Consider the following 11,442-nt stretch of genomic DNA (forward strand, 5'->3'; position numbering starts at 1 on the left):
TGCGCAATATGTGATGGGTCTTGTTAACTATCCCTTGTTTTCTAATCAAAATAGCCTCCAGGTTGGAGGAAAATTATGAACTTCTGTAGTAAATTAGCACGTTTCTTATTATGTTTCATCATTATTTATACCATTGTGAATTAATATATTTAACAGTGGCAAGTTGTGGTAAGTTGAGGAATTCTAATTTTTTTTTCTTTTAAGATGGTTGAGTTTTACATAGGCTAAGTTTTGATCTCTGTGAGCTTGTGAAGATGCATCGGAGAATGCGTTTGTTACTGATGTTACAGGAGCACCAAAGCAACCATCACACTTGTTCAGCGTCCTTTTTCATTGTTCTTGCTTTCATGGAGCCCTGTGCACCGGCCGAGCATCTCAGGGCTTTGAATAATGCTCTTTGCCAACCGTTAGTCCTAATTGCTATAACTAATTTGCTGTGTGACCTAAAGACAGTAACATCCTTAACTTTGGTTTTCTCATCTGTAAAATAGAATTAATGACACTCTACAAGCCAGGGATTTATTTCAGGGAGGCATCACCATCACAATACTAATTAGAGTATTAAAAACCAAATATTTGGTGAAAGCCAGATATACTCACTGATGCCAGTCAAAACCATGAAAAACACATTTGCCACAGACACATACAAAATATTTCATAGACTTAAGTGATATGTTTAGACCTGAAGGAAATGAAAGGAATTGAAGTTGTTGAGCTACAGGAAATAAAGATCTGGGGCCGATGTAAACAGTTGTAAATTATTTGAAGAAGTGTTTTATCTCCATAGTAATGAATTCTTTTTTAGCTTCTTTTGAGGCTATCCAAAGAAGAAGTGAGATTCAATTACAGCAGAATTACATAAGTTAGACAGCAACGGTAGTGATACCAGTTCTTTGTAAGACACAAACTTAAGTATTTGCCTCAGCTTCAATGAAAAGGTCAGTGAACTTGCCCGAGTTGTGTATGTGTTGCCTCAAAAGAAAATCAAAAAACCCCACAAAAACACTGGGCTAGTGCTCTGAAGATGTTTTCTAGTTAACCCCGTGTTCTTTTTCTATTTGTATGGCTTCATTACCTGTACAATTTCATTGATAGACGTTCCAGAATCTTTAGTATGCTATCTGGGTATATTGTGTACTTTTTCTTTGCTGTTGTTGGAGATGATACTATCAAAACCATGCTGGATCCCCCCCCCCCCCCCAGAAGAATATCTCCTGGTTTTGGTCTGTTTAATTTTGAGATTTCCAGGTTGTCTTTTTCTCTTCCAAGCCAAAATTACAGTAACTTATTAGTAAATTACAACTCTTTAATTTTTTTTACCATTACTAGTCATTTGTCAAATAGCTCATTTGTTAAAAAAAAAAAATTCTGAGCCTTGACAGGAGGGAGAAAAAAACAATCTTACCCAACTGAATCTTTTGCCTGAATATTCTTGGCAATAAAGATTGCCACCTATTGGTTAAAGAAAAGAACTAAAACTAAAAAAAGATTTGCCAATCCCAAGTACTGTGTGTGATCAAAACAGAATTATTTTGATGGTGCTCTGGGTGGAGATATTTGAAAATGTGTGATTTGATGAGAATCTTTATTCTGTGCTTTGAACTTCGCACAGCCAGTATCATTAAAGTATAGCAGATATTTAAGGGGAGGAGATATGCTCTCAGGATCCCTTTTAAACATGTGTTTTTGAAGCTGTTAGAATTCCATTTTAATGGAATACTAAGTGGCTAAGTGCATTTTTAATTGGACAAATGTTGGAAGCTTGATTTTGAAAACAGTTTTCTAATGCTGTAGTTTGGGCTTCCCTTCAGACTTTGAAATCCAGCATTTCCTGTCCAACCAGAATGGGATGGGGCTGGTGACACTGGCTTCTCGTGCCCTCGGTGCCAGGATATGTTTTTTCCAGATCACAGACACTGCACAGAACGCGGCCCTGGGGATGCTCTCTCTCCAGGGTCATCACGTGTCCTTTTAAGGTGCATTTGATCATCAAAAAAAAAAGTTCCTATTTTCTTGTTGAAAAGTCTCGAATGGTTGCATACTGGGAAAATGTTCTTTTTAATTATTTTTTCCCAATATTATATATGTATTTATACATCCATATAAATTCAGTTATTAGAAATACCTGTACTTAATATAAAACACCAGTATACCAGTTCTTTGTTAATACCATGCCATCTTAAGTCCATCTCCCTCTGTGTTTCCTCAGTATCTAAACACCCTTTACATCTACAGATAATTCAAGTTTACGCTGTTTTTTATCAGTGATTTTGTGTTACATATGTATATGTAGGTGTGAAAGTGAAGTCGCTCAGTCGTTTCCGACTCTTTGCAACCCCGTGGACTGTAGCCTACCAGGCTCCTCTGTCCATGGGATTCTCCAGGCAAGAATACTAGAGTGGGTTGCCATTTCCTTCTCCAGGAGATCTTCCCGACCCAGGGATCGAACCTGGGTCTCCTGCATTGGAGGCAGACACTTTAACCTCTGAGGCACCAGGGAAGCCATATGTAGGTATATACCCTAATAAATTTAGGATTAAGGCCATCACTGCTCCTGTGTTGTTTATTTTTTGCTCATGTGTGTTTGTATTTAAAATGTTAAGCTTTTTCATCTTAGGTACTTCCCAGATAATTCGATGCCCTTTGTTGGCATCATCTATTTGGTTAATAAATTTGACAAAACCTGTTTATCATCCTTCCTGGCTAGGGAACCAAGTACTCTTAACAGCTACAGAAGAGGTGGTACAAGGGAAATTAGGAGAAGAACCATATGCTATTTGATTTAATTTGTACATAGCACACCTATATGTGTGTTAAAAATATACATAAACTGTTAGAAAGCAACATATTGATGAATTTAAATGAGTAGGTACAATAAAAAACAAAAACCAAGCAGAAGAGTGGTTGGAGTGAGGCCATAATAAATCAAGGAGTGTTTTTCAGCAGATTCCTATGGATGTCGGGAGTAGGCTTATATACCTGCTGAAATAGAGAAGAAAAGGTAGCTTTGTCAACATTGTCGAAGAATTGAAGACCTGAGCATTTTTATGTAGAAAAGTTGGAATGCATTGATACAATCAGTCTGTGTAATTTCCTTCTGTAAAGGCCTGCCCATTTACCAGTAATGATACCTTCTCTCTCTTCTATTTTTGTCCCTTCCTTTAGGAAAAGGAATATATGCTTACTCATTATTTAAAATTCAGAGTCATTTTCCTGTTCCAGTTGGTGGGGTTCCTACCATTACAGAAGAGTGGAATTAGGTACATGTGAAACTTCAGCCCTCCTTAACTTGTACTCTTTCCAGCCACCCGACTTTTATACCTTTTAGAATTCCACCCTTTCAGCCATCAAGTCTGTATAGTGGTTATCTCACCTTGATCTTTGTTTCCATCAAAGCAGATGTACTGGGCTTTTTCAGTTGCACAGAATCCAGTACTTAAACATACAGGATTGAACTGTTTAAATTCAAACTCATTTATAAAGAATACTGTATAGGGCAGTTGACCTTCTTAGCTAAACAGTTTCTTTCCCCAAAGGACATGTTAGTCCAACAGGCCATTCTAGGACTTCTACTAGCCCAGTAGCTCCTGTTACCGCGCTACTACGATAATGATTTAATCTCCCATAAAGCTGCATTTTAATAGGTGTTTATAGGCAACACTTACCAAGCGTTTCAAGTACTCTTTGGATGGAAACTGCTGGGGAAAAATGTTAACACAGGTACTTTCTCAATCAGGCCACCATTTGAACATTTTACATAGAAAGCAGTTGGTAGATAATTTAGTGAGTAAATGAATACAGTCGTTTACATTCAGATGGTATTTGTTTGCTGCTGCTAAGTCGCTTCAGTCGTGTCCGACTCTGTGCGACCCCATGGACGGCAGCTCACCAGGCTCCGCCGTCCCTAGGATTCTCCAGGCAAGAATAGTGGAGTGGGTTGCCATTTCCTTCTCCAGGTATTTGTTTACCAGCTAATAATATTTATTATTCAGATGGATAAATGAATAAGCAGCTCAGGCCAGTGACCTTCAGTTGTTCCCGTAGGGATGTGGAGGTGATTCCCTGGGCACCTCTGTTCACATTTATTATGCACTTATTTTATGCCCCATGCTGCACTGGATGCTGGGGTCACCATAATGAATAGAGCATCTTCATTGCCTGCAGGGAAGCTCCAAAAGTGCAGGCAAACAAAGGGCATGAGTGGAGTGCCACCACCACCCCCACCGTGTCTACAGCGAACCTTGGAAATGGAAGGAGGTGCTTTCTTTCACCCCTGCGCCAAGCCCCTCTCCTGCATCACTGCCCTTCTCCCTGATGTAGGTTGCTGGGGCTGCAGTGCCCCCTCCTCTGATCATCCAAGCAGGAGGAGGGAGGGGGTAGCCTCTCACAGGGTCTGGAGTGTCAGTGACAGTCCTCAGCTGGATAGAACCCACATGTTGCTTCCTGGCATCGCTAGGTCTCTTCTGACTCTTGCTTCCCACCGCTTGAAACTCCCCCTGCTCCGTCCTTGCCTGTGCCTCTGACGTCACTGGCAAAGGGAGGGAGGTCTGGATTATTCCTATTGGTCTTGAAATACTTACACAGAGGTGATTTCTGTGTTTATTTACTATAATTTCTGTTACCCATGGTGCCATGAAATACACTAATTTGCAGTCATCACCCATGTAGTTACTGAAAATAGCTTGTGAAATAGACTTTGGTGGTCTAATCTGGGGAACCTAACCACCTTTTATAATGTTTCTCTAGGGAAAATGTGTTCCAAGTTTTGCACAACCAACTTACAAGTGAGCTTGGGAAACACAGTTCATATGTAAGTCAGAGACTTCGATATTAACTTTCAGCCACACTGGGAGAGCCTCATTTTGCTAGTGCTGTTGTGTCCCCAGCCTTCTGCTCCCAAAAACAGTCTGAAAGCAATGCTGCTCGGGATTTCGAATTGACTCTGGGATTCTTGAAGTTAGGTATGCAATTTCAAAACCCGCTTACCACCTCCACAGAGCTAAAAGAAACCTAATTCGTATCCGAAATGGTCCTTTCAGATGAGAAGTGTGTGTTTTTACCTTTTATGCATATACTGAAATTAACCTGGTGCTCCAACAACTTTATTGCCTTGTGATGCTCTTGAGGCCCTAGGGAAGTGAGGGAAATGATTAATTTCCTGACACAGTAATCACCTCTTGGGTATTAAAGATTTATCTTCAAAACCTCTCAGCATACAATGGGTTGTCTTCGGATAAGGATCCCATTTAAACTGCCTTAGGGTTTATATTGTTTGTTTGGTTGAGGTTTTTTTGGGGGGAGGGGCCAGGAAGATTCTTGTAAAGTAGGTGATTCTTAGTTAAAATTCCTGAATTCTAGATTTGATTTTAAAATAGCTATTTGATAATGTGTAATGTATTCTTGATAAAACCTTTCCAGGACATCTCAGGTGACGCTGCTGTGCATGAGATAACCCAGTTTCTTGGTTCAGCAGATGCAAGGTGTAAACAGTGTTTCTGAGTTGGTTTTTCGATGTACCCTATGTTTTCAAAAAAAATTTATAATGAATATACCTTTTTTGAGTCTTACTGGTCCTCGACATTTTTACTTATTTGAACTAAGCAGGCTGAATGTTCCTGAGCCATTGACTAATACAGGAAGTGCATCAAAGTCAGTCTAGGTTAGAGCTGGGGTGAGTGGAAAGGTGGAGCCCTGGATTCATCAGCCACTGATTTTGGATGGTAGACCCAGGTGCAGAAAGTAGGAGGCCTCCCTTATGGGCTAGAACAACTCTTGTTCTTTCTTTCAAAACTTCTAGCCTTTTCATTAGTCCATTTTTCAGATTTTGCAGGTTTGAAAATCAAGTCTTTCTCTATCCAGAGGAAGGCACAGAGTTGACACCACTGAGAGAGACCGAGAGAGAGAGAGATTAGAGGAGACTCAGTGTCCCCCAAGGAAGGCCTCAGATCTGGAGGTCTGCAGGTCCCCTGACCTGCCTGGGGGTGGGGGTTGTTGGTGGAGCCTTGGCTGTGTGTGGAGGGAATGGCTGACCTGGGAGATGTTCCGGCTGAATCATGCATTTGGGCTTGGAAAGCCCTGCCTCAAGTTCACCGGCAAGAATGAGGCAGAATTCACCATGTGGTGTCTTAAGACCCTGACGTTTGCCAAGTGTTTGAGCAATCCTTGACATCTCCTGTGGAAGAGAAGAACTGTGCCTTGTCCCACAGTAAGTCCAGCAGAGACGGAAAAGGTCAGTTCCTTGCATCTCTCTTGTGCTATTTAGACTAAGACCTCAGCCTTGCTGGCCCGCTCTTGGCACACTGTCCGGAACCTGAGGACCAGCAGAATTACAGGCCCAATTTCAGGCCAACTTGAGTTGGTGTCTGATGATGGGCAAGTACCTACATGTGTCTTTCATTATTCCGTTGCCTTAGGAGATGCTGTTTAAGTTGGCAGATAAACTTATTGAAAGCAAAGCTTGTCACTGGTGAGATTACTGATTTCACCAAAAAAAAAAAAAAAAGGATCAAATGCCAAGGGAGAAGGAGGGGCGTGTGTAGCATTTAAAAGTGTGGTGAAGCCATCAAGTTAACAAGAAAAAGTAGAATAAAATGTGGTTTCAATTTGTTGTACTCGGCTTGGGATGATAATGTTTCAATAGTAAACTGTAGGGAGAGAGAGAGTTTTCTGAATTTCAAAATCCTGGGAGTTATTTAGGAGGTTTAAATTTGCTTCAGTTCCCAATTCTCTACTATAGTAAATCAGTATTTTTTGCAGGACTTGCTGATGATGAGAACAGAGGTTGGCAATTCCTAGGCTGGAGGTCCTCAGCCTCTTTGTGGAGAGGAGCTACTTTTTATCTCCTGAAACCTTGGGTTGTGGGGCAGAGCATGTTGGGGATGTTGAATGACCCCATCCTAAATCTTCACACTTCTTACCTACGTGACACCCAGCTGCCATCCAGTGGCAGCTGCTGGACAGCATGGAAGCTGTAAAATCTACCTCATTTTGTTCTCCCTTCTTGAGCGTCCACTTTTCTGCTGCTTCTAGTTTGGGGGAAAACTAGATAGTACCTGACCCAGTGTTTGATGGGAAGAATTGACTATATGTCTAGTTTCAGTCTTTCAGGGTAAATGTGCATTTCTTTACCTTGTCCCTTCTTCCTAGCGGTACTAATTATTGTCCGTATTGATATTTTTCCTCCTCCAATTAGTGATAATGTGCATACTTTTTCCTTGAATGTTCTTGTTTCCTTGGCTAAAGAATTAGTGCCTGATGGTATTTCCCCTTGTCACAGTTTTAATTCAAAGTGAATCTTCACTTATATCTTCGTGTTTATGCTTTGAGCTGTGGTTTCCCAGTTCCCAAGTATGTTTCATGACACTTATCCTACATTTCAGACAAGGATTTGTGTGTCCCATAGGATTCAAGCTGGATTTGGAGAAAGCGCCAACTAGCAAATGGAATTATTCTGTCTTGTGAAAGGTTCCAGCCCTTTTAAAACTCGACTCAGTGAGATAGAAAACAAATATTCTTGGGAAGAAACTGGGTTTGTTAGTATTTGGCGAGAAACTTTCAGAAAGGAAAGAACATTTCCCCTGGCCTCAGGAGCACATTCAATGTGAAATATGACTGTTTTTAAAAGAGTTAAACTTAAATTTATCTTTGGGTCATTTATTTGACTTGAAAATAAATGGATCTAGGCCTTACTTTAAAAAGAAAAGATTCAGAATCCTATTTTAAATAAGATGATAGTTCAGTACGTTAGGCAAGATGCTCCCAACATCAACTCTTCACTGAAAACAGCTGGGATTCCAGAGGTGTTTGCAGAAATCCTTACGAGCTGGGGGATGGGCCAAATGTGGCACAAGTTAGTTCCAGCTGCACACATTTGCCTTGTCTGAGCTCCTTATGGTAAATGAAGCACACGCTTCAGACTTACTGTGGTGGAGTCAGATTCTCTCAGCAGCGGACTGAGCAGGTGGAAAGTTTATTTAGTCAGAGGAATGACTGAGAACAGTGGGCTATAAATCCATCAATAGCCATTCCAAGAAAGAGCTGTTAAATGCTTTCTTTTTATTTTCCCACAAATCCCATTTTTGGGATTTGTTTTCATATTTTTATAACCTTTCCAGAATCTTGAGTGATTTTGAAACGCTTGCCATAAATGTGACAAGTGAAGAGGAGCCTGCACACTTGGATATGATTTAAAGCAGTTGACCCACCACTGCTGGGGATAACTTCTGAAGATGGCTCTGTGACAACTCTTTCTCCTGGCACCAACCACAAACAGGAAGTGGACCAGGAGAGATTTGTTCTTGACCAAAGAATGATCTGTGTCCTAATTCTAAACTCACACTCTGTTTAGATGTTGCTGTGTTTGGTGTGGTCAGTTCCCTTTGCTTGTCCTCTCTTCTCTTTAATTAGGGTGGAAAATGGAAAGTTTACTGAGCAGAATTTTGAGTGGAATTTTAGATTGGAAAAGGACCATAGGGATCATCTAGTTCAAATTGAAAGGAAAAAAAAGTCCAAAGAGGATGAATGATGTCGTGTTGGGATACTGGAATCTCTTCATAAAGCAAGAATCATCTTAAGGTGTCTTCATCTGAGACCTCTATCCGAAAGGGTAGCTTTACAAAGACTGTTTTAATGAAGTCTTCAGTTTAAAAAAATGGCTCTTTGTCAGGCATTCTAAGGACAGAATAATGGATACGTTTCCTCAAACAGTAAAGAATCTGACTGCAGTGCAGGAGACCCGGGTTCGATCTCGGGGTCGAGAAGATGCCCTGGAGAAGGGAATGGCAACCTGCCATTCTTGCCTAGAGAATTCCATGGACAGAGGAGTCGGGAGAGCTAAAGACCATGGGGTCACAAAGAGTCGGACACAACCAGACAACTAACACTTTCACTTTCAACATTTCCTGAACACTGGTTTAATATTGAAGTCATTCTTACCTTGGTGCTGGTTCAGACTGGTAATTGAGTTAGTCACCATCTGTAACTTTCTTTGTACAATTTTAATGTGATTTAAGGGAAGACACTCTTGGAAGTGCTTAGCTATGGTTCATGCCCATAATCAATCATATTTCTTTTCGGTCTTAAAACTTTATATAATACAGGGAAGTAGATTGCACAAGTACAGTCTTTTTGTTTTTAATGAAGCAGATGAAGCGGTATCTTAAATTAAATCAGGGTTTCCTGAGGATCCGGAATCTTATTCCTAAATTCTGCCCTGGGTAACCTCCAAATCCTCTCCCGCCTTTGTCCCTAGTTGACACGAGTCAGGTCATAATTTACACTTTGAATGGATATGATGCTGCTCTGAGGCGATACTTGCTAGGCAGGGAAAGATTTCTTCAAGGGAAATAAATCTAGACTGGAACGTGTGTTGCTGGGTGGCTCCAGAAGCATTTCATTAGAGCTTAACTTCTGAGATTTTTCAATAAGGGGAATGAAATTTAACAGTATATAATTTTCTAAAATTACTGAAAGAAAATGGTTTCAGCCCCTGATTTGCAAAGTACTCACTTTAGTACTTTTGAAATTTTTGTTGGATAAAGATTTTTCCATGCCTTGGATGTGGAGGGAATGGCCCACTCTTGCTGATAAAGGGAAGCTAGTGTTGGACAGGAACAAACAGTGAATTCAGGGCTTTTCCGGAGTCTTGGGAGGTATTCATTCTTGACCAAGCTATATGCGAATAGCATCTTTATCCGGGTCTGCCTCTGATTCAGCCTCACCATCTCCTTCAGCAATGCATTAAACAAATGTCACTTGTTAGCTACTTCTTCCTGACCCTAATGGACCAAGCATTAATTTGAAGCCATGTTCTGTGAAATAGTCCTTGGGGGAAATGGGTCAGTGATTTTACAATGATAGTAGGGGTTGGAGAAAATGCTTAAGCTTGCTCATAATGATTGTATGTATCTTCATTTTGATTCTCAGCTGCACTACTTTCATAGCATTCTTTTAGGGTCCCAGCCTGACTTCATCCACACTGCACTGCTTCTTTTAACTCAGAAACCGAGGGCCACAGAGAAACATGCTGGCCGTCGGGGTGAACCAGCTTTCAGCGTTGGTGTCTGTGGTCTTCCATCACTCTCGTAATGGAGAGATTATAATGTATACATTCTTCAGTGTTCTTAGGTTGGCTGGAATGTTACTTGTGCTTTGCAGAATTCCCAAGAGTGGTGCTTGGAACTTTGTTCTGCATGCCATTTTGCATTAAAATGCAGATAACATCTTTAAAAACCACAAAGTCGTGGGCTTTGCAGGCTTGGTAACTGAGTGCCTCTGTGGTGTGGTTTTACTCTTTCTTTCTGAAGTACTTGGTTGCAAGTAGTGGGACACTGACTGACCTCATGGGGTGTATACACTGAAACCTTTAAAAATAGTATCTATTTATTCCACATAGCACATCGTTCAAAACAACTTTGATGACCCCAACTGGATGTTTTTCTGGTCTTAAATGATAACATCCTGAACTTATTTATTAACCTGGTCTTTCTCCCCCTTGACCACTCCCCTCGCTTTTTTTCTTTATCTAGTTTCTCTCTCAAGGATCTCAAAAACAAACACATATGAACTCATTTTGTAATCTTTTAAAGGGTCTAGAAATTGAAGGCATTATTGTTACCCTTCTTTCTTCTGCTGTTGTGGTGTGAAGTGGATTGTTGCTGAAGCACCAACAGCAGGGATGGTTGGATATCTTCAGTGATCATCCAGTCTCAGCTTTGCACACCCACCAAGAACCTGAGCATTTTAATGATCTTAACTAGACATGTTCTGATGATTCATTCATAGCAAAGTACTAAAGGACCATATACGTGGGTGTATGTTTTCAGAGAAGATTATGCTTGGAATTTCTGTAGACGAGTTTCGCTGCAGACCCTATTAAAATCAGCCCTGTCCTCTCATATGACACAGAAAGCTTTGTTGGAAACTTCCATTTCTGTGTGATTGTTTATCAGACCTTTCCTAAGAGTCTGGTTTCTGAGTGAGGATGGCGGGTGGAGGGGGTGGGTGATGCCAGAGACCATGGGGCACTGAGCGGTCTCAGGGCTGTGGGAGGAGGGTTAGCAGGAGAGCAGGATAACGGAGGAAGACAAGTTTGCCAAGTGGTTTTAGGCCTTGCCCTTTGAAGAAGGCCATTGCATCCACCTGGCCAGGTGGGGCTCGGTGACTGGCCAGGTCGGGGTTACATTAGTACTTGTCCTCTGCAGGGCGTGGCCACACCGGGGAGAGGCAGACGTGCTTTATGTGGGCACCCTGGTCACTTCTGTGGTGGGTACCACAGGGACATGGGCCACTGCATGGGCTCTAGTCTGATGTGGGAACCCCAGAGAGGGGAGGGCTGCAGGGCCCAGCCAGGCCCCACTCACCTCCATATCCTCCCATTCCCCTCCTCTTCAGTATTTTGGATTACAGGAGCAAGGAGAGGGGCTCATAACTCAAAGTAATGTG

The 11,442-nt window shown here is 41.4% G+C and overlaps 1 protein-coding gene across 2 annotated transcripts in view; it reads left to right on the forward strand.

Moving 5' to 3' along the window:
- PIK3R1 (phosphoinositide-3-kinase regulatory subunit 1) overlaps positions 1-11,442 on the forward strand; it is a 90,839-nt gene that overhangs the window by 35,162 nt on the left and 44,235 nt on the right. The gene's annotated exons all lie outside the window — the stretch shown is intronic.

This window comes from Giraffa tippelskirchi, chromosome 8 (genome assembly GCF_054371585.1).
Source record: "Giraffa tippelskirchi isolate mGirTip1 chromosome 8, T2T-mGirTip1v1.2.pri, whole genome shotgun sequence".
NCBI classification, from domain to species: domain Eukaryota; kingdom Metazoa; phylum Chordata; class Mammalia; order Artiodactyla; family Giraffidae; genus Giraffa; species Giraffa tippelskirchi.